General features: G+C 47.0%; 1 protein-coding gene and 1 long non-coding RNA gene across 3 annotated transcripts in view; one reads left to right on the top strand and one right to left on the bottom strand.

Moving 5' to 3' along the window:
• The window catches only part of KAZN (kazrin, periplakin interacting protein), a 993,570-nt gene that overhangs the window by 542,191 nt on the left and 432,890 nt on the right, over positions 1-18,489 (top strand). The gene's annotated exons all lie outside the window — the stretch shown is intronic.
• LOC140700979 (uncharacterized) lies at positions 1,878-12,683 on the bottom strand. Its single transcript, XR_012079747.1, has 3 exons — positions 12,497-12,683; positions 3,471-3,611; positions 1,878-2,119 (listed from the first exon to the last, which is right to left on the bottom strand). It is a non-coding gene; the product is annotated as an uncharacterized lncRNA (long non-coding RNA).

Raw genomic sequence — 18,489 nt, 5'->3', positions numbered from 1 at the left:
CAAACAAATCACAAGATTATGGGTCTTGTGCAATAGTCAGTTCCAGCCTATGGTGAGAACCACCCATTTTTGCAGCCTCGGGTCACTGGAGGCTGCCGTTCTGGGAGTGTTTCATGTAGTAGAAATAAGAAAATGGAAAGTCACATACATTAGAGCTGCTGGTGTAAGCAAATAAATCAAATAAGAAATCATATTATTAGATGACCAATTAAATGAAAAGGCTAAGTGGGCATTGTTAGTAAGACAATTAATTGTAGGTTTCTACCCATCTTTGTACACTTTGTTGCCTATTAAGATAATGGATTGATTCTCTAAGATTGGGTCTAAAAGCATGTTTAATCAGACTCCGCTAGGCAAAGGATAATTATTTTTATGACTTTGTGAAATGCATATTTTTACCAACCAATTTTGAAACAGTTTTTTCAAAGGTAGAAGAAGGGAGTTCTTATCCGTTCAGAGAGCACCAATGGAAATCAGAAGCTTACAGAAAAATCTCATTATAAGGAGAATAATTTTGGAAAACTAACACGTAAATCTTCCTTTGATTTGGAAAACGTTTTGAGGGGAAATTTCTGAATAGAGGGTTGGGGGATTTTTGGGTTTTTTTCCGTCTAGATTTTCTCAGAGTATCTCAAATCTCAACAACTTCAGTGTAGACAAACCATTCTGAGGTTTGGAGGTTTTTTTGGGTTTGTTTTTGTTTTTTGCTTTGTTGGTCTTAGAGAAACTTCTCGAGAATGTAAACAGGGGATAAAGCCGGTTCCCTTTCATCCCAAGTGACTAAGAATATGAGTGAGTAGAATCCAAATGTATAAAAGCCACAAAGTTCTGCAAAGGAACAACTCAGGCTTCTTTATGAAATTCAGAAATACGAGTGTTTCCCTTCTTGCCTGGGGACATAAAAGAGGCTGTTTTAGGAGAAGTTAAAGGAGGCCCTGTTTTAAATAACTTTTCTTTAGGCGAGAGGTAGTGTGGGCTAAAAATGCAGCCAGCTTCAGGAAGAATTCGGATGAATCCCTGGGAATCATATCTATGTCAAGTGATTGAGGACGAACTACGGATGCCCAGAGGACATCCCTTGCCCTTGACACCCAATCCAGCCTCCCAGGGCACCCAGGCTGTTCAGAGTACCCCCCCACCCACCCCACAGCACTGAGCACATTCATTTACATCTGCCTCCCGTGTTCAGGTATATCCAGGGATGGCGTCTTACTGAACACTGAACCCACCAAGCCTAGCAAAGGTTCTGATACAATAAATATCACACTGGCATGTTGATACCAGACACTTCCCCCCCATGAAATGCCCCCAGATACTTCTTATGATCTTATAATTTCTTTCCCAAGTTACCTTTAGAAAGAAGCCCTAGCTGTTCCTCCAGGACAGAGCAGCTCCATCCTGCCATTCTGTACCTGGTGCTAGGGAGTCACTGCCTTTATTAACATACTGCCTTTACTCACAGGGGGAGCAAAGACTGGTTTTAGAGAACGTTCTTTCCTCTTCCCCATATGCAACACTCCAGCTTTCCTAAGTGGCCAGCAGAGCCTTGTGGTTTTCATTGCAGACTCTGGAGACAGATTGCTCAAGTTGGAATCCTACCTCCACCACATGCCCACTCTGTGACCTTGAGGAAATTACTTGATGTCTTTGTGTCCACAGTGCTGCATCAGTAAAAGGGGGATAATTATCGTTCCCATTTTACAAGTTTGCTGTATGAGCTAAATAAGATGATCCATATGCAGTGTTCAGTGTATTATCCGACATCTAGCCAGAGATTCGTAGGTGTGTATCTGTCAGTATAGGCAAGGATATGCTGCCGTAACAAAAGGGACAAGGTTTCGTGGCTTAAAAGAACAAAATTTTATTGTTCACTCATGCCACATGCCCAAACAGGTAGACAGGGGTCTCTGTTCATCATAGCCACCCAGGAAATGAGGCTAAAGGAGCAGCCACCTATATGTCACATACAAAGGAGGGAAAGAGAAAGTGACAAGTCACGCTGGTCCTTGAATCTTCCACTGGAAGTAATACATGGCACTTCGTGCATATTTCATGAGCACATCAGCACGTGGCCCCACTTAACTCCACTGAGGCAGAGAGGAGTGAACGTAACACATGCCTGAAAGTTGGGACAACCAGAAATAGTAGGTTAATGGTACTACTGACCATCCAAGGGGAAAGCAGACGTTATTACCATAGTGCCTCTTATGCTGTGTACCTTTAAGGCTTCACAAGCAAAAATGCAAAATGTCAGTGATGTAAAACAGGTAGCTTGTGCCTGAAACTGACTCTCAGTTCTCTGTCCGAGCCCAGCATAGACCGCAACAAAGAGCAGTTTCACTCCCAACCACAGTTTCCCCCCCTATAATATTCTTTTATAACAGGCATGGTTAATAGCCAGTCACTTTTGAGCAGTCTAAATGCAACATTTCATTCTGGTTACATGACAGAGAGGGGGAAAAATCTTCCAGGGAGAAAATGGAAGCAAACTCCTCTTTTTCCCTTCCAAAACTTAAAAAATCATGACATAGTGCCTAAGAAAAATAACCCCCAGGTCATCAGCCCTGTCAACTAGCTTAATTGACACCCTCCCCGCCTTTTTTTCATCTCTTACGGGAGTGAGAGGTACCAGAAGCAGAGAAGAGCCCGCCCCAGTTCTAAATGGTTTCCTAAATGTTTTTCAGTGATTTACGTAGCAAATAACTAAAACACACAAGGAAGCTGGTAACTTCTCATTTGATCTTTCCTGTAGAGAGGACTGAAAGGACAGGCTGTCTGGAAGACTTCAGAGGCCACTAAACTGCTTTCTATTGATTTTATACTAAGATACTTTATCACTCTTGTTGCCTTAAAAAGAAATGCAATCTGTGTCGGAGTCTAAATAGACTTTCCTAGAAAAATCAGGCCCCACACTCCTACATGAACAGATGTGGAGGGTGTTCACCAGCTTTGGCAAATCAGCTTTAGGGAGGTTTTTTTTTTCCCCCAAGAAGCATCTTTCCTGCTGTAACATCCAGTCCCAGTTGCAAAGAGTGGCCCCTGGAGTCTTACTTCCTGAGATTAAGCTGTCTTGGCTCTGCAGTTCACCTTTGAAAAAGCACGTGGTTCAGCCCCCTTGCTGTGTGTCTGGGGACAATGAGGCTCCGAAATGTTAGGAACTTGCCCCAAGTGCACTGAGTGAGCCAGGGACCGAATCCAGGCTCAAATCCACCTTTCTGACCCGAGTCAGAGAATCTCAGAGTCTCAGAATCAGCATAAACTCAACCCCAGGTGTCTTTTCCTGCACCAGGATTTTCCCACGTGAAACAGAATGCCAACAGGTTTATCCTGGTGTTACCAAAGGATGATGCATTTTCTTTTCCTAAACTTTCTCACTGCAACCTGCCATTGGCCTATTTCCTGTCTACATCTGGCATACCATATTCCACTGTTTTAAGAAATTCAATAAACAGAAATTCTAACCTACGAACCTAGTACTTCGCAGAGATCTTCCATTTTATAAAACTTATATAAATGGAAAGGCCTGAATTCTAGTCTTGGAACTTCGCCATTAGCTGGTTACGGTGTCCCTGAAGAACTCAGTCAGTCATTCCCGGTCTGAGCTTCAGCATCTATTAGATGGAGGGGTTGGATTAAACAATCTTTAAAAATTCTTTGAACTGGAAATAGTTGTGAATTTATCACAGGAATCAAAACGAGTTTCCCTGATGCATTTTAATTGCATTTTAAATACATTTTTTAATTGAAATATCTCTCAATTACAAAAAAAAATGGTATAAAGGATACTGCAGTGAGCATCCTTGAAGCCACCACTCAAATTAAAACAGTGGGAGCATGTCTGAAGCTCCCTCTAGAACCCTCACCAGTCTGGGCCAGCCATCTCCTTCTTTCCAACACCCAAATGTAACCCCCACCTTGAATCTGGTGCTTATTGTCTCCGTGCAATCCTTTTCTTTTTTTTTAATTGAAGTATAGTCAGTTACAATGTGTCAGTTTCTGGTGTACAACATAATGACATGCAATTCTTTATTGTTTCCTGTATTTATGTCCCTAAATAATGCATACTTTTATTTTGCACATCTTTAATATATAAGTGGGGTAATACTGTATTTTTTTCCTTCTGTGACTTGCTTTTTAGCTTAATGCTTTATTCTAGAATCCATCCTTGTTGGCATATTGGCTACAGCTCATTCATTCTCGCTTTGTAGATTGTTTCTACTGGGTGACTATACCAAGTTTACTCACATTCTCTTGTTGATAGCAACTAGGTTGTTTTTTACTTTTCACTATTAAAACAGCTCTGCAATGAAAAGTCCTTCATTGTCTGCGGCACACACATGAGAATTCTCTAAGGCATGACATGGGAGTGGAATTGTTAGGTGTTAAAGTGTTAGCCCCTTTTATTTTTATGCAAGTGATTTTTCCCATCCATGAATGTGATTGATCTCTCCATTTAAGTCTAGCATTATGTCTTCGAATAATTTTATCCATAACCTGCTGGCAAACTCTGATTTATTCCTAGATACTTTAGTGTTTCTGCTGCTGTTGTAAATGGTTGCCTGTCTATAGGAATGCAATTAATTTTTGTATACCAATCTTAGAAGAGTGTACATGCTGATCTCACTTATTAGTTCTAATAATTTTTCAGTATTGAGTCTTTGAAGTTTTCTATGTAGATAATCATATTATCATGACTTTTTGGTTTGTGTCCTTCTGTCCTTTTACCTAGAATCTGACAACACCAGCTTCCTAGCCAACGTCCATTTCTCCTTCTTTCTTGCTAGCAGAATCGAAAATGATTCCCTCAGCACTGTGCCCAGCTAAAAATACTCAACCCACAAGTCTCCTTGCAGCTGGGAGAGGGGAGGTGCGTGAGAAACAGTTCCGGTCAATGGAATATGTTTGAGTCCCTTTTCTAAGTAAAAGACCACGCTTTGGGAGAGAAGGCGTCTGGGGCGGCCCTTACCCACACCTGCGGTGCAGACTTAGGGCAGACTGGCCAGAAAATAGTTTGCATTCCTTTCTCATTTGAGGTTTCCTGGACCCCATGGGCCATGGAAATTGGATCCCTAATCTTATGAGCAGACAAACCATTGTTGAAAATTCTCTAAGCAACCCTTTTTCATCTGGGACAGAACAGATATGTGCTTACCATCTCCTTTTGACAGTAGGTACATCCCTCCCCACCCACTCAAGAACCCTTCAAGAACCCCAGGTGGGTGTTGGCCTCAATTTCCATCTTCCCTCCTTGGGCAGGTCCAAGGCCTGTCTCCTGTCTCCTGTCTCCACTGAAAACCAAGCCTCTTGGGTCCCAAGGTTGCCAACATCCTCAACAGCCATGACCTCTGCCCCCAGACACCACCCTGGTTTTCAGCTTCTCTATTTTTGGTTTTTGGAAATTTCCTTTGTTTGCAAGTTCAGTGAAGCATCTGAGAAGGGAACCTTATAATTTGCTCCATATTTCTAGATGGAAGTCTTAGATTCGAAACGGAAGTCCCTCCTGCTGTTAATTTTATTCATGGTTCAGTTTACAAAATTCCCACGTGTGCACACCTGTCGTGGGACGTATCTGTTTCCTAGTGGGAGCTGCTCACTCAACGCGTGCTTACGTAGCACCTCTCGGTGCCGAGCCCTGCTGAGGACCTGGCACACAGAGCTGAAAAAGGCAAACCAGTTGTCTACAGTCATGGAAGTTACACTTAATGGGAAGACACACAATAAATAAGGAAACAAACAAGAGGACTTCAGAGGGAGATGAATGCTAGGAAGGAGATGAAAACAGAGTAATGCAAAATGGAATGGAATGGGAAAGAACATTGGCCAAGGTAGTCAGGACATCAGACCTGAGTCCTGAGGTCCAGAAACTGGCCGGGAAGAGATCTGGGTGTGAAGATTCCAGGTGGAAAGGTCGGCACATGCAAAAAACCTGAGGCTGGAAAAACATTGGCATATTTCCTCAAGGCTACAGCCAAGTGGATATATTTCTTCATTTTCTATTTTGTTTCTTCCCTGTGTGCCAGGGCCAATGGTGGGCACAATTTACTCTTCCTGCTTAAAGAGAAGTCTGATTTAGACTAGGGACATTTTTGGATTTTTTTTTATAAGTTCATTAGTAGCAGCCAAAACATGAACAGCCTGAGTTCTCTTTCATCTCACTTTTTTTTTTTTTTAAGATAACAAAGGAGAAAAAAGAATGCAACCCTAAGTCTATCCAGTTATCAAACCCCACAGACAGGGTGTTACCCAGTGGAGAGAGCTCAGCACACAGGCCGTGGGACCACAGACAAGGTGACATTGTTTCCTGCAAATTCTCCAGTCGCATTCCACCATGATGGCGGAAGGGAGAGATGTTTGCTGCTTGTTGGAGGTGCTTTCACTGGGGCCCAGCGGAGACAAGCCTGGATGAATGGGGCCGAGCTGGAGAGGACGTGAGAGAGGAGGTACTGTTTGAGCTGAGTCTTGACGGAGGGTGAATGTTCACGAGCTGGGGGAAGCAGAGGGCATCCCAGATGCTGGCACAGGTTGGGCAAAGAAGCAGGAAGGGAAGCGGCCAGTTGGAGGAGCCAGGACACCTGGACTCTGGGCTTAACCCCCTTGGCTCCACCACTTACGCGCTCCGTAGCCTCCAGCAGCTCCTGTATCCCTGGTCTCTAGAATCCATATCCTCATCCTATCGGAACGGGATCTGCTCCCGCTATTCTTCTGCCCCTTGGCAACCAACTTCTGACCCCCATCACTCAGCTGGTCCATTTCCTCTAGTAAGGGAATCATGAGACGGTCTCCCTCATTGGGCCTTAGCTCTTAGCATGAAAGATCATTTACCACAAGGTGCTTGTCACCCACAGACGTCTAAATAAGCCTTTGCCAACATCACTGTCGGTCACGGGTGCATGAAACGCCCGGCGGGGAGAGGCCAGTGTTCAGGCTGAGGGGGGTGGGTGGTGCCTCACTCAGATGGGGCACCGGGGCCATGTAAGGGGTTGGAGCCCTGCCCTAGTGCTACCTGCACTCTCAGTCCCTCCTCCTGCATATCCAGACACACTCCTGCGATCAGACTGAAATTCCTCAGCGGGGCAGACTTCCCACCCAAGGGGACGGTGTCTCCTTTCCCTGCCAACTCTCTCGAACCAGCCTCTCCCCAGCTCTCCTCCAGCCAGAATGCTGCCTCCACTCCCTCCAGCAATGCCTCCTTTACAAACGCCATCCTTTCCCCTTCCCGACCTCAGTCTTCATAAAGCATTTCCTCCCCCATCACTTCTGCTTTGTTCACACTTCTCTGCTCCCCAGAAATATTACTTTATCCGGCAAGTGTGCTGGTTGTAAATTGAAATGCAAATAGATCAACATAAATCTGAATGTCCATTCAAGTTAAATACATCAGGAATATAAAGATAGGAGCCCCCACGGGTCTCAGCTCTATTAGCCCTGTTACTCTTCTGCCCCTTGGCAGCCAACTTCAGACCCGTCACCAAGTCAGTGCTCACCAAGCCCGCATCAGCACCAGCACTGACATACCCTGACTCCACCTGTGCTGCTAATTGCGGTGCGAGGCCACTGATCACGGTGAAAACGACTCTCCTCCACTTCTTTACCACGAGGAACGATTACTGATGCACCGTCCTCCTTGTAAAACTTTGCACAGCTCTTGAGAACGCGAGGAATCAAATTAAACCCCTGTCGAGGATTTGGGGCATCTCTATTTATGCAGCTAGGCTCGGCACAAATCTAATATTCTGTAAAGACAGTAAGCTCTGTGCAATTTGCGCCCGCACCACACCTTGTACGGAGGCACTCAATAAATATCTGCTGGCTGGTTGGTTACAAATAACAAAGCACCACTCTAGCAATTGTGTAGTGTTATCTGCTCCGGGTGTTCATTCCTTTCTAGGTCAAGACCTTCGGTATGTTAATAGCGGCCTGGGTTGAGATATCGGTGAGTCCGCGGTGGGGCCAGTTAGGGGGAGGGATCCTCAGGTTTGAGGCATCTAAGCCGTCCAGCCTGGTCCTTATGCTCAGATGCCAGCAGAAACAGCGAAGGCCTTCGCTGACCATGTTTAACCACAGGGAGGGTAATTACCGAAGGCAGGCCGTGCAGGTATAATCCACCCAGAGATGAGGAAGGGGATTAATGGCTGCCTGGAACCCTTCTCATCCCTCCTCCGCCCTATGGGGCCCAAAACAGCCTGACACTGTGTTCTCGTCTCTGCTCATTACCAACAAAGATTCTCTCTCAGTCTGTCTCTCTCCTTTTCTTTTTCTTCCTTGTTTTCTTTCTTCCTCCTTCCCTCCTTCTTTCTTTCCTTTTCTTCTCTCTCTCTCTCCTCCCCCCGTCTCTCTTTCTTTCCTCCACCATTTGTCAGAGCAGCCTTAACCAAGGTTTCTAGGACCTGATTTAAATCTGAGAAGCTGAATTATTCATTTGGTGCCCCTAACGTACAATTTATTCTTTATAAATATAAATGGTCCGGAGTGCTTTCAGCCCAAGACGCAGACGAGGGGTCCTCAGAGTGAGCAGCACGTCTCTCTTTGCCACCATCCTCTCACACCCTATTAAGCTATCACTTGGGAAGAGATCCTGGGCGGTTCATGTCTGTTACAGAAGGGTCTGGCTGGGCGAGCAGAGGCCTCCCTCCAGAGAAGGGGCTGGGCTGGAGCGCTGGAGACGACTCCGGGGACCCACGTCCCATCTCTGCCCTCCGCACACGCTGTCTCCCCTCCTGGCAAGTGGCTCTCTGATTTCCAACTGCGAAGTGTGTCAACCCCTGGGGGTTACCAGGGACACTGATCCCTGTGTCTTCTGGTAGAAAGTGTGGTAGCTGGTGTGCGGCAGCTGGGTCGGGGGAACCAGGGACATGTTCAAAGGAGGGGTTCCCTCCTCCCATTGCAAAAGCTGGAGGAGAGCCTCAAGAATGCCTCTGGGTAAGACTGGGCGTAAGAATTCCAGGGAAGGCAGCTGGACTAGAATAGCTGGGCAAAAGAGAGTAACAGTAATAACAAAATACAAGCACGAAGAAGACTTTCTCTTTATAGACTATTCACCATGGGTCAAGCAATGGTTATCCCTTTAAAAATATTTTATCTAATTTAATGCTCAGTGGGGTTCACCCAGTCATGTGGTCCCAGAGCCAGTCCAGGAAAGAAAATGGCACCTGGCTGGTGTGAGGCTGGTGGAGCCAGGGGGGTGCTGGAGGCACCTGGACTTCATCAGAGTGGAAGCTAAGGTTCAGCCCCCTCTGACTGTGCCCACCTGGACCACTGACCCCACTACAGAGATAAGGAAGCTGAGGCCCAGAAGCACATCTTCCAGTTTTCCAAGAGAAGTTGGAAATAGTGATTTTTATATGTAATTTTGTGATTCTTTTTTTAAATTGAAGTATAATTGTGTAACCTGATTCTTCAAACTTGGTAACTAATTCAAAACCAAGTTCAACCTCATGCAAGTGAAGGTCAACATATCAGTGGGTCAGGGCCAGTCCTTGGTCACCAGTTGGTAACCTTGGCCTTGGAACTCATGAGGGAGAAGGCACTTCCGTGTTCCAGATGGAGAAGCGCAGTCTCAGGGTGCTCGTGTGGCTGTCCCAGGGCCACGTGGCTGGTGAAGATTCTGTGGTGCTTTGCCAGCCAGCTTACCTTGGCTGCACAGTTTCTCTGAGACCCCCTCCCGGGCTTGGAGCTCCCAAGTGCCACCAGAATGCAGCGGTGGACAACTTACATCCAAATACCATCTCAAAATCACTGGGCTGGACTAGCAGCTCTCAGGTCGGGCCAAATAGTGGACTTTCCCAGCAGGGCTCTTTGAAATTACCAATGCCTGGGGCCCACCTCCAAAATTCAGATTTGATCAGAATGGATCTAGGCATTGATATTTAAATTAAAAAAAAAACTCCCTAGGATTCTAATATGCAACAGGGGTGATGACCAATGTGCTAGCCTCTTGCTTAAGTGCCAAACCCAAGCTTCTAGGAATAAAAGGAGGCAGAAGAGTAGTTAGGAGCAAGGGTATTGGAGCCAGAGAGTCTTGGGTTCGAGCCCTGGAGCCACCCCTTCCCGGCTGAGGGAGCTTGGGGAAACCAATTCACCTCTTTGGGCCTCGGTGTCCTCATCTCTATAATGGGGACTGTAATCATCTTTGCACTTGATTCTTGTGAAGAGGAAACACGGTGTTGTGTGGAAATGAAGTGGTACCTGGCACACAGCTGCCTTCATTAATAGGCGGCCCTCAGCGAGCACAGCCCCCAGCCACAGCCCCACAAATAAAGCAGCAAAGAGCAGGGAACCTGGGCAGAGTTCAGAGGGCTTGAATTCCCTCCCATAGCACCCAGGCACATACACCTGAGGTCAGTTCACAGCTGAGCCCTAGAAGGCCTTGAGACCCTTACCCTGATGACCTTAGCTGCTCCTTGAGGGGAGAAACCACCCTTTCCCAGGGAGTATCTCAAACTCTCCCTTTTAATGTCCCTCTCCTTCAAGCCAAATCAAGAAAAATCTGCAGGATAAGCTGATGCATGTTCGTGTTCCCACTAAAACTTTCAACAGCCAAGTCTCCTCCACCACCACCATCCTCCAGACTCTTATAAGAGATGTGATCTGAAGAAGACAAAAGCAATTCAGAGGAAAGCATCTTAGAAATATTAATCTGGTTCTCAAGGTCTCTAGAAAAATCTGTAAGTGGAGCGTTTGTTTTCAGAAACAGGTAATCCCCTAAAATTAGGTTAAACCTGCCGTCTCTTGTCTAAATTGACTCATCTGGTAGGAACCCCCTCCTGGTCTCCCAAGCCCTCTAACCAAGACTCTGCTATGATAACAGATCATTATTAGCAGTCAGTTATTCATACGTAAGCACTAAGTCACAAACCAGCCCAAAACTGCACAAGCCAAAGTGGTGCTTCTCTGCGTACACTTGCTGGAAAAGACTAGCTCCCCAGTTCCTCAGCTCTTCCTAGGGGTTATATTTGTTTCAAAGAACAAGCTGTTAATAGTTACAGTTACAGCCGTGGAGGGGATTGTCATCCAATGCGTCTCCAAGAGCTCTGGGCTTGGGTCTCTGACCTACTGTCGAAACTGACAAGTGCAATTTCATTGTGTTTTCACCCCGAGGACGGAAGTCCCTTTTCCAATTAGCGGTTGAAGGGGGTACAATTGCTTGCGTGGCCAACCTGCTTTGCACCAAAGCTTCACACAGGGGAAACCTGTGCTGACTCTATCTGTGCCTGCAACCTTGGCACCTGTGCATTTTGGGCAGAAACACCAGGGACATAGTCTTTCAGCAACGCCAATACAGAACAATAAGCAAAAAGGATCGTTTGGCAATCACTGGTAAGTGATGTGCCACTGACACGTTTGCCAAAGAGATATAAACGAGAGATCTCCAGACTTCCTAAAGTTCCTCAGCTCTTTCATTGGGTGGGAAATGTCTCCACTCCTCACAGTGCTATAGGAGGCAGCTTTACTTTGGGAATTACACTGAATCTACATTAAAGATGTTTTGGAAATGGGAATATTTTCCGACATCCTTGGAGATCTAAATGCTGTGTGGGGAAGTTGGGGTTGCAAGTCATCAGCGGAGGGAAAAAGTGATCCCCAGGCATTTGAGAGGCATTTGCCTTGTGTTATAAGGCTGGCCAGGGATGAAAGGGCAGATAGCCCAGCCACCAGACGACAGAACTGTGCTAAATCCCACTTAACCATCAGCTCCAGGCATGTCAAGAACCGTGTGTGTCTGGCTCACCCCTGAAGCTGGGTTTTACACGAGAGCAGACGCATAGTTGGTGCTCCATCAGTGTTTGCTCACCATCTGGACAAGTGACCGAGCATGAGTACAAAGCAGTGATGTGGGCAATGCGCTTGCCTCCTACATTTTCTGAGGCAGCAACACTAGAGAGGTTGGAAAGTTGCCTTGAAATCAAGATTCAAGTGGTCTCTGAACAATACACTTGCAAAAACAATGGCTTCGGAGAGCCAGTTGTGTGCCTGGCTCCCCAGCTCTGCATGCAGCGATGGTGCCTTGGGAGCCTGAAACCAGCCACCAGGCAGGGGTATCGACACCGTGGAAACTGGCACATGCCACAGGTCAGGGTTTTTTTTGCGTGTGAAAGGGCAGTTGCTAAACACTGACAGCAAGCCATTCATCGGGATGTACATGAGAATTTAAACTTTTATATGGGGGCTTATCGGAGGTGTGAAGCTAGATCTTTTAAACCTCAAAGCAATCAACTGAGAGTAAATTTTTCTCTTTCTTTTCACACTTACCCAGGAAGATCAACACATTTTTTTCCTCCAGGACATTTTTCTCAGTTTATATCCTCTTTTTCCCAACATGGTAGTAGCTCCTTGTCAGATAAGTAACTGTGTATGGAAGGATTCCTGACTGTATCTTCCTCTAATAATTACCTTGGCAAACAGGTGATCTTGAGCCTTTTTCCTCCCGTCTTGATTCGGGTGTCCCCACCTCTAAGAAGAGATGATGAGGTGACATGAATTTCCATGGCCCACTTACCTCTGATGTTCTGATTCTACTAATAGGTAGCTCTTGGTTCCCAGTTTTAAATAGTCCTGAGGACCGTTGCATGGCTGATCTGGTTTGTCTGAAAGGGCAGTCTGTCACCAAATTCAGAAAGTAATAAATGGCAGGCCAACTGGAAGCCAAAAGGATCTCTTTTGTGCCCAGGAGCAGCAGGTGGGGATGCGAGTTTCTCAGGCCTGCATCCATCTACAAATAATCCGCAGAGCAAAATAAAGCGACAAATGAAACAGTACCAGGAGAAAAGGGAATCTATCCTAAGACCAACAAAAACGGAAATACCATGGGCAAACAGTGAAGTTGAAATTTTAGCAGATGCAGGAAGAGAAGTTATGAAAAAAACGTGAATCTTAAATTAGACCCAACACCTGGTCACAACGTTCATTTTTAAACTAGAACAATATGGGAGACACCTGCATTGACCCCACATTTTATGTGTTCATTAAAGGAAGCTATTTTTAGAAGGCTTTTTTTGTGTACCCCAACTGTCTAATTGGGGACCAGTTGGAGGGAACTCTGACGTCACTAGACCAGAGATCAAAAACTTAAATGCACATGTGCCAGATACATGACATAAATGAGTGACACAGTCCAGGCGTCAGAGAGGCTGGCATAAACATATTTTCTATATTAAATATATTTAAACTAATGTATAAATATTCATAAATATATATATAAATAAACATAAAGGATAGTCTCGCTTCATGAAAAAGTTTACCTTTGCCATTTTTCTGGACACACGTGGTTCTCTTGGTCTATATTTTGTTGTCCTACTTCTCAGAAGACAAGGATACAAAGAAATATATTCCTCCAAGTCCAGTGATGCTTGCCGTGTGACAGTTGACCTTAGTGAGGACTGTAAGGATGAAGGAAGCTTTCCCAGCCAGAGAGGCGGGCAATACTCAGCGCCAGCTGATTGTGGCTGTGAGGGATGGGCCCAGTGTCTGTGGCCAGATCCTCCAGATTTTCAAAGCATCCTGAAGGCCAGAAAGAGAAAAGAAAAACTCTAGGGTACAGTAGCCCTGTCCCCTACCAGATCCCCAGTTTCCATCCTCCACACTAGACTGAGATCCATGAAGATGGAGCGTGGCTTCACATCTTATTAAAGATTGTATTCCCAGTCCCTGCCACAGAGCCTGGAATTCAATAAACAGTTGGTGGCTGGTGGATTCCAGAATAAGAAACCAGCAAATGCATTAATAATAGAACTGACCTTCATGAACACCCGCCTTTGGAAGAGCACAGACAACTGTGTAGATTCAACTTGTGCTGATAGGAGCATCACCAAGCCCTGGAGTCGGGGAGGAGAGCAGTCTCCCCAGGCCCCAGTGCCGCCCCTCTGATAACACACTGACGCAGGAAATGGAGAGCCCTGTCTTATCTTCAGGTTCCATCGCTGTGTGTCAGCATAAAACAACGCCAGCCTCCCCGTAGGTAGCCTGGAGGTGGGTGACAGACCGTCTTCCTCCATCCTGCACGGAAGTCCGGTTCTTCGCCTTGAGTTGGAGGACTGGTCACCAGTTGTTTTCAGCAGTGATTCCACAATAGGACTGGTATTTCATCATCATGTTACATCGGGCACCGAAACGAACCACAGCGAAATTCAGAAGGCAGACGGAGCAGCAGAGCACAGCCTGGGGTGCCGGGGATGTGTGTGCTTTAGGAGCCAACCTCCCGAGAGGCAGGTTCACAGCATCCTTCTTGTTTTTACTGCTTGTCACTCATCTGCCACCAAGGCACTTAGCAAAGATTACTGTTGATTAAGAGATCTTAGGATGAGCCATCCATGGTGATAAATACAAAGTGCTAATACTGATAGCATTTTAAAATGCTTTCTCAGCTGGGCTTCACTTAGTTTCTTGTTCTTTTCAAACATGGGGCCATGCCCTGTTCTTGGGTCAGATTTTGGGAGAAAGTCTCGGAGCCTCCATCTTCAGCATAAAAAGATGTTGGACTCACACAGTAGCACGTGGACTTGTGAGTGTGTGCATCCAGGGGGTCCTGGCTCCTGCCCCTGCTGGAACCCGGGCTCCTCGACAGCTCTGACCCGCAGCTCTCTGTGCTCCAGCAACTAGCCCAGTGGATGGTCCAGAGCAGACTGTCCTGGTTAAGGATCTTTTTGTTTCCCAGAACAGAAATCCACTCAAACTAGCGCAAGATAAAAGTAGGGCTTATAAAAAGCATCCACAGTCTCATGGGAAGGAGGAACTCGGGACTCTCTCTCTTCTTTCTTCTTATTTCCCACTTCTCATCTTTCCTCTTCTCTTCCCACCTCCTCTCCACCTCCTCTGCCTTCTTATCTTGCCCAGGCCCCAAATGGTTGCTCCAGTTCCAATGAGATGTGATCCAAAGATACATGATCTTTTAGCTGAAGCCTCTGCTATTAACTGAACTCTTTTCTGAATCTCTTGGTTCCAAATGAATCTGACTGGTCCAAGCCAGTCCCTTGGGTTTCATATTTCAATCAGCTAAGCTGGGCCTGAGGGGAGGGTAGCAGGGATGTGGGATGAGCAGGGTGGGACCTTCTAGGACTGAAGTAGAGAAAGGAAACTGATCCATTTCAGGTCTCTGCTGGCAAATGCATGTTGAGCCAATCAGCTCACCACCTCTAGAGCCTTTCCTCCTCAGAAACAGAGGAACCGAAATAACCAGCTGGAGATGAGTTAGTGACACCCCCCTCCCTGGAAGGGCAGGTCTCACAGTCCACCCTTCAGGACAGCCAAGTCCCACCCTCAGAGTTAGGTGACACTGGGAAGCCTGCCTACACATGGCACAGAACCCTTCTGAGCGACAGCTGCTCCATCTTTAACATGAAGGCAGAATTATCTGCCTCACAGCGTACTTGCGAAATCAGAAACAGGCCAGGAGCAGAAGATGCTATAAATTCTGAAGGCCACGATTCCACGCCCAAGGCCAGGGCTTCCAAACCATTGCCACAGAGGGCTCAGAAAACACAACTTTCGTGGAGTTCTGTCCTCACTGTTGGGAGGTGCGCTCCCCTGCCTCCACCCCAGGACAGAATACTGTTCAGTCACAGGAGCCAAAAGACCTGAAATCCAGTTCCAGATCTGCTCGCCGCTCCTTGTGGGGCCTCAACAGCGCCACTCACACTCGCCAGGTCTGTTTCCTTACAGGCAACGTGGAGAATTGGGAGGGAGCCGGTGACACCCACAAGTCCGAGAGCTGTACTGGTTCGGTTTTAATCGCTGAGAAGCAAGGTTAGGAAAAAAACAAGTCAGCATGGTGCGTTTTCCATAGGGTCCAGTTTGCTCGGTTCAAAGGACGGCACGTTACTCTGAGGCTGTGGTCTCCCTACTCTCTTTGTGTTAAGTGGCCTTTCTTTAGTGATGGTTAAGGCAGTGCTCTGTTTTTACACTTCTGTTGTCCTCTCGGATGAAATTAGAAGTTGGCAAGCCCATGTCCCTCCTCCCTGCTTGTTTGTGAAAATCCCAGAGTGTGTGAAATCCCCGAGTGTGACAGTTAGTGGGTGAGATGACCTTCCTCGCCCTCTCGAGCTCTGACAGGATCTGATTCTAAGGGAGGCGTGAGAATGCACAGACTTGTGAGCCAGGCAGCCTGGGGTCAAAGTCCGACCCCACGGCTGAGAACCTGGTGCTTGGGGGAGACATTTAGCCTCTTTGTTTTTCATCTGAAACATGGGAATAATAATAGTACATACCTGTCAGGGTTGTTGTGAGGATTAAACAGGTTCATGGATATAAAGTGCTTTGGGGGGATGCCCAGCACAAAAAAAGTGCTCCTTAAGTAACAGGAAGGCTGATAATGGGGAAGAGGAGAAGGGGGGAGAGGGAGGAGGAGGACGAGGAGGAGGGGGTCGGGAGAAAGCGCCTCTCGGAGTCCTTCCGGCTGCAGTGAGGTATCTGGTTCCATCAGCACCATCAGCCTTTCTGTGGAAAACGCTCCAACCCGGCTGCCTGGGGAGTGGTGGCCAGCCCGTGGACTGGCTGCCCTGGGGGCAGGTTTTTCTCACGTACAGTCGGCTGCGGCGGGGGGCGTGGCCAAATCCTTCATCCGTCCCAAAACTCCCAAGGACATGAGATGCTCCAGGCCGGGCACCACTCTGGTGTTTACCAATAACTTCCAGGGAATGGCACAGCTGATAAGAGATGAAAGGGCCAAAAAAGGCATTTGAAGAGGGCGAGAAAGGACCCCTTCTGAGGGCCTTGTTTCACAGCACCGACTTGATTGGGGGCTTTGGGGTCAGGTGCTCAAGCGTGGGCCAATCAGCTGTGTGGGAAGGGAAGGGGCTGGGGGAGGGTGGAAAGCGGAGCAGTGGCCGCAGGCAGGATACCTCTCCTTACACACAGCCAGAGCTACCCCAATCCGGGATGGGACAGTCATCCTTTCCCTGCGTGGAAAGTGTTCCAGAAAGCCCCTGAAATTCCTCCTAACTGAAAAAAAGTGCTTCCCCAAAGAAAGCCTTTGAAAAACCCAGGAGTCCTGGAGACTGATTCGCCCATCAGTCACAGAATTATGTGCCATGTAAGTGGTAACATCTTAATCTTTTATTAGGTGAGCACCTGCTTCTTCGGGAATGCGGGACCGCCATTCTGTCTGTTCGGCAGATAGATTCAAATCGTCTAGCTAATTTGGAATTACCCATTGCTGCTACCTTCCTTCTAATTTAGAAAGGAGTGAAAATTAATTGTGAACAACTGCCTGGGATTCAAAGCGTCTGAGACCAGATCCCAACAATAAGGGAAGTGGAGGGAAACCCCATCTAAAATATTTGGAGTGTGGGAAAAAGTATATTGGCTTTGATTTTCTGGGGAATTGATACTAGTTCTAAAGGCGTAGACATCTTGTAGCTTGCCTCAGCTGGGTAAATTTAACTATGCAGACCTCTACAAACTGCAAGATTGGCTCTGAAAGACCTGTCACCTCTTCAAAGTAGTCACGGTTCCTGAGACCTGTTGCGGTGGATTCTCACTGATGTCCTAAGCTGATCCTGAAATCCTCTGAGTCCCTGGTGGATTTTTCTTCCATCCGGTTTTTCAGTCTCTGAAATCGCAGCAGATGTTCGGGGAAATGGATTTCTCCCCAGTCTCCTGAGTGCGGGAGCAATGCATGGGTGGTTTCCACTGATGTTTGTGGAGAACCTACTAAGTGCAAGGAACACCCTGTGTTTATTTCCTGATCCCTTGCAGTAAATGGCTATTAATGAGAGAGCTTGAGTCCTTCCCACGTGTCCATATGGCAGTGCCTTCTAGGCATTCCCTTTGAAGGCAGGAGATGGCTGTTTTAATGATCAGCAAGCCAAATGCTCCACCACGTAGGGCTCCGGAGTGTGCTTGGTTGAGACAACTCATCTCTGAGGGGATTTGTGGAAGTTAGAGTTGTGGATCGTTTAAGAGGCCTTACAAGTGGCGCTTTGACACGTGTGCTAAGTGGTGGGCACAGGAGGACCAGGGTGAGCCGTCAAGTCAGAAAAACAGAAGCCTCCCCACAGCTGCCGAAAGAGTCGGATGATGGCTGCTCCCCGTGTAAACGTGAAGCCTGCTGAAGTGAGGTTTCTGCACCAAGCACCGGGGCCTCCAGCCGTACGGGTCTCCCAATCTCGTGGGCACTTACCACAGTCGGAATTTCATCAGCTCTTTTTCTGAGTACAGCCAGTCACAGGTGGCTCCTGGGGTTAGTTGTACTCCCACGGGGGTCTTCGTTGGTGCCCACAAGAGCTTGTAAAAGATGAAGGTTCCCAGGCCTCACTCCCAGCAACTCTAGCGCCTTGGTGGGACCTTGTTAAGTTACATTAAGCCATATTCCAAGGGATTCTAGTCAGGTGTTCCCTCATTCCACACTGTGAGAATAGTCGTTCATAAGATGCTCCTTTGATGGCCTGTCTTCTAAACACCTGCCTTGAACAGTCAACATTTGTACCAAGCTGTCCCAGACCCATCATAGTGCACTCATCCTCCTCCTGGGTTGATCTCATCGGATGGTGCCACCCC

The sequence above is a fragment of the Vicugna pacos genome, chromosome 13, assembly GCF_048564905.1.
Source record: "Vicugna pacos chromosome 13, VicPac4, whole genome shotgun sequence".
NCBI classification, from domain to species: domain Eukaryota; kingdom Metazoa; phylum Chordata; class Mammalia; order Artiodactyla; family Camelidae; genus Vicugna; species Vicugna pacos.
This window is presented reverse-complemented; position numbering and strand designations above follow the sequence as displayed.